Source organism: Moschus berezovskii, chromosome 11 (assembly GCF_049115385.1).
Source record: "Moschus berezovskii isolate FMDL1 chromosome 11, NW_MosBer_1.0, whole genome shotgun sequence".
NCBI classification, from domain to species: domain Eukaryota; kingdom Metazoa; phylum Chordata; class Mammalia; order Artiodactyla; family Moschidae; genus Moschus; species Moschus berezovskii.
In genome coordinates, this window is record NC_142470.1 from 19,471,583 (window position 1) to 19,476,714 (window position 5,132).

The following is a 5,132-nucleotide window of genomic DNA, read 5'->3' on the forward strand; positions in this document are numbered from 1 at the left end:
CCCCAGTACTGCTCTGCAAACACATCCTTCTGGATGTAGGAGTGGGATGACTTCCCCTCATGGGACTGGATGGTCCTGGGACAACCTTGTGTGAAAAAAAGTGAGTGTGTCATTTATGGACTAAAGCAGTCAATTCTGCTGAAATTGCCCCTCAAATTCTCTTTTTCCACCGTGGAGACGGACCATGTTCAAGATGGTGGCAGCTCTGTCAGTCAGCATTCTGGAGCATCCTGCTCATGATATATGAGCTAAAGAACTCATCTTGAGTTCTAAGAACTAAATCTTGGCTGTCCCAAGCCAGGTCCACTGGGGCTGTTTCTTCTTGTGACATAGTCCAGGCTACTGACTATGATACTCTAAAGTAAAGACATTGACACTTGGGGCTTCCATGGTGGTCCAGTGGCTAAGACTCTGAGCTCCCAGTGCTGAGGGCAAGGGGTTCGTTCATGAGGGACCTAGATCTCACGTGCCCCAACTTAAAGACCCTGCAAGCTGAAACAGAGATTGAAGATCTTACGTGTCACAACTGAGACCCAGTGCAGCCAAAAAATTTATAATTTTAAAATAAAAAAATCCCCCCAAATATAAAAGATATTGACACTCAATTCTGTGAATGAGGCAGGGTCCTAGAGGGTAAAAAAGTCAGGTTTGCAGTTTTCACAGACCACTATTTCCCTGGGGACCTAAAACATGAATATGTTTAATAATCAAGTTAGTCTTAAATATGAACTGATATATTTTTTTTTTCAGTAAAAGTTACTTTAATGGTAGTTGTGATGGTTAATCTTATGTGCCAACTTGACAGATCTAAGGGATGCTCAGATAGCTGCCAAAACATTATTTCTGGTTGTGCCTGGGAGGGTGTTTCAAGAAGAGTCAGTGGACTCAATATAGCTGAGGCCTTCACCAATGCAGTTGAGGGCCTGCAGGGAACAGAAAGTGGGGAAGGGAAGATTCTCGCTCTCTACCTGAGCTGGGGCATTGTCTTCTCCTGCCCGTGGACACCAGGTGTCCTGATCCTCAGGCCTTCAGAGCCAGACTCACTGACATCACTGACTTTTCTGGGTCTCCAGCTTGCAGATGGCAGATTGTGGGGCTTCTCATTCTCTATAACCCTGTGAGCCAATTCCTGTTCTGTGACCTCTTATATACATCCCTTTATGTATTCTTTTGGGCTTCCCAGGAGGCTCAGTGGTAGAGAACCTGCCTGGCAATGCAGGAGACGCAGGAGACATGGGTTCAGTCTCTGGGTAGGGAAGATCCCCTGGAAGAGAAAATGGCAACCCACTCCAGTATTCTTGCCCGAAAAATTCCATGGACAGAGAAGCCTGGTGGACTATAGTCCACGGGGCCTCAGAGAGTGGGACACGACTAAGCACAAGTATCCTGTTGGTTCTGTTACTCTGAGAGGCCTGACTAATACAGTAAGTCACATAAAATCTCTGAGTAATAAAAGAGGCAGATTTCCTTTCCTACATTTTTTCCCCTCACTTTTTAACATAGCTTTTTATTAACTAGTGTTTTAAACTACAGAGCATGCATGCTCATGGCAGAGGGAAAAAAGTACAATGAGTGCAGAAAGATAAGTGTATAAATAAAGCATGCTCTATACCACAGGCCATCCAGGTGTCCCAAGGTAATCACTGTGAACAGTTGGCAACCCACTCCAGTATTCTTGCCTGGAGAATTTTATGGACAGAGGAGCCTGGCAGGCTACATACAGTCCATGGGGTAACAAAGAGTTGGACACGATTGAAGTGACTTAGCACGCACGCACATGTATCTTTTTAGTGATTCCTTTCCTGCATTCCTCCCTGGAGGAGGGCATGGCAATCCAACTCCAGTATTCTTGCCTAGAAAATTCCATGGACAGAGAAGCCTGGCGGGTTATAGTCGATGGGGTCACAGAGTTGGACACGACTGAGCGACTAACACTTTCTACAATTGTCAAAAGGTTAACACTTCTAGTGTATGAAGGTTTGCTTCAAAGACAATTTGTCAAAAAAAAAAAAAAAGAAGTTCCCTAGTGGGCTGGTGGTTAGGACTCTGTGTTTTCACTGCAGAGGGCACAGGTTCAAGACTTGTAGATCATCTGTCTTATGAAGCCTGAAATATGTCCATCTGGCCCTTTCCACAAACTGCGTGGAGCCCTGGTTTAGTTGAAAGCACTCTGAGTTTTGTCCCAGATGATAGGGTTTATTCATGAAAGAAAAGGAAGTTAATATTAACCACCTACAGTTTTTAGTAACTTATTTCTGCCTTCATACCTAACTCAGCATGCTCACTTGGGGCCCCAGGTGAGATTGTCGAGTTATGAAACCCAAGGGAAAAGGTTCTTGTAGACAAATCAGCCCTCTTAATATTTAAATTCCTTCTTGTATGTGAACCAGAAACAAGATCTGAAAGTCACCTCTCTTTTTCTACTTCTAGATTTTATTTTTTCTCTACAGATAAAATGTCATCAGCATTTCCCTTCCTGTCCTTTCTCTTATTTAGATACAAATAAAAAGTCTTTCCAAGTTTTTGCAAGTATCAACCCTAGGAATATATTAAGAGTTATTTTTAATCTACTCAGGAATACTTATACAAATATGTTTTGATTATTTAAACTGAAAGCAAACTTACACCAAAATGAAATCACCAGAAAAGAAACTCAGTCTGTTTGAACAAGTATATATCCCACAGAAATGCAGTTTGACTCAACTCTATAAGCACTTGTAAAGCTTTTACCATGTGATAAACTTGGGGAATATATAAATAAATGATTCATAGTGCCTGGCTTCAGGAACTCAGAGACCAGTGAGGGAGACAGCTGTGTTCAAAAATTAAAGTAAAGAGAGAAATGTGACATAACAGGTAAAAATACTGAGGAAAGACAACATAAATGAGTTAATAAGTCTAGGAGAGGTCAACAAAGCATCATGGAGAAAACACCGGAGCTGGGTGTTAAAAGGAGAGTTTCCAAAATGCAGACGAGGAAGGATCAAGGTGTGAAAGGACATCTAGATGCTCCCTATGCCGGGGGTGAGGGGGGAAAGGAGAGTTGGTGCCCTCTGGTCCAAAGCCCTCCTGCTCCTTAGCTTACTGCTATAGTAGGGAAGGCAGCACCCTGACTTTTTAAAAAGGATCCTGCGTTTGGTACAAAATGAAATCCTAAATTAAATGATGGCTTCTCCAGCCCCAGAGTGTCATCTCCTCCCGGGACAGACAGACGTCATTCTGCCACTCGGAACACGCAGTCCTCCACGTGTGACAGCCACGGTGAGGAGGAGCACACAGCAAAGGCTGGGCTGTGGGGTCGGCCCTGAGGGAGCCTAGGGAAGGGCATGCTCAGAACGGAGTCCTGAAGAAGGAAAAGTGGCTCCTGCAGGGTCCCCAGGCAAAAATTTCAGAGCTATTGTTTACTGAGAGCTACAATGCCCTGGGCACTCTGTGGGATTCTGATGGTTTGACCCTTGGGAGCATTCCGGGGTAGATTCTGTGGTCCTCCATTTGATGGATGGGGCATTGAGGCTCAGAGAGCCCAAGACACTTGCCCACAGTCACACAGTTAATCAGTACTAGAGCCTCCAGTGGTCTTCCTACAAATCCCTACCGGCCCCCAACACCTGTCCTAATACTGAGTCCAGGTACTTGGGCCTTGGCTGTCCCTCCATTACCAACGAGCCACCCTAACTAGCAGAGCAGCAGACGGTGACACAAATTTGCTTTGGTGACAGTTTTAAAGCATGTGCTCCTGTCCTCTGAGGAACCTCTTTCCTAGACCAGGGAGTATCAGCATCTTCCAGACCCTGGGGAGATCCTAGTCCATCTTTCAGTTTCGACCAGGCACCCTCATACCCTCTCCAGCACTGCCCCACCCCCCAGGAGAGCTTCATCTGACTGTGCCTGGAGCTGCCACGACCACCACCGTGATGTCATGCCTCTCTAGGTCCAAGCAAGAGCTGAACACCAGCTGCTCTGAAAGCAAACTTTGGTTGTCATGGTAACTGGGCCATCAGCCTCTTCCTGACTTCAACAGTGCCAGCAACACCACTGTGTCTCAGCTCCAAAAGGCACCCGCAGCAGCTTGCTGTCTGACTGGGCACAGCGGGGGCAGGGCTCCCGTGGTGGGGTGAGATGAGGTGAGGGGAGTGAGGAGGGTGGGAGCCAAGGAGGAGGCGCAGCAGGGCCTCTCCTTACTGGCTGCCGTGTTCTTCAGCCTCAGGGAAAATGTCAGAGGCAGCTCTTTGATCCTGACCGAGGGGCCCTCCCTTTCCTTAATCATCTGTGTTTCGCTGGAGAAACACAAGGGGTGGGGGGATGTTTCTCTGCCTCTTAGACCCAGCTCTGTGCATTGGAAGTGGCCGTGGTGACCAGGGGGTTTGGTGGTCCTCGGGTGTGAGGTGGGGACCAGGGTGGTGGCCCGGGGCAGGGAGACACCCAGCTTGGGTTGCTCCTTTCTTGGGAGGGGCAGGGTGTGGGCTCCCTGGGTGGTCGACCAGAGCTCCACTCTGGTCCCAGACTCCTGTCCAGATCTGGGGCCCAAGGAGAAAGGACAGAGGTGCCAGGCAACTGCCAAGGAGACAGAGAAACCATCTTGAGTTGAAGGAGGGTAAGGAGACGTGACAGAAAACTCAGGGAGGGACCCTGTATCATAAAGGTGGCCGTGCAGTAGGGCACAGGGAACTCTGCTCAACGTTAAGTGGCAGCCTGGAGGGAAGGGGAGTGTGAGGGAGAAGGGATACATGTGTCAGGTAGTCAGACTAGGAAAAAGGAGTCCAAAATAGCGGTGGCTAAAAGACAAAGAGAGGGAAGAGCCCCAAAAAACAGAAAAAGGAAGGTCTGAGGACCTGAGTGAGAACCTCAGGTGAAACACACAGCCCTCCTGGCTAGCCCAGTTTACATAGGGCAGGCCCAGGGGAAGGAGAAAAAGCATATAAAAAGAGGAGCCAAAACTGAACCGCTCTCTTCTTGTGGGTCCGCCCGCCCTCACGCCTCGAGGATGTATTTTCCCTTGCTTGCCAAATAAAACGGAGCTGTGGCTGAGCTGTAACACTGGTCTGCCGCTTCAAATTTTTGCTGTGGCGAGACAGAACCAAGGAAATTACACACTCGCCTGACACATGTATATGTATGTCTGAGCCCTTTTG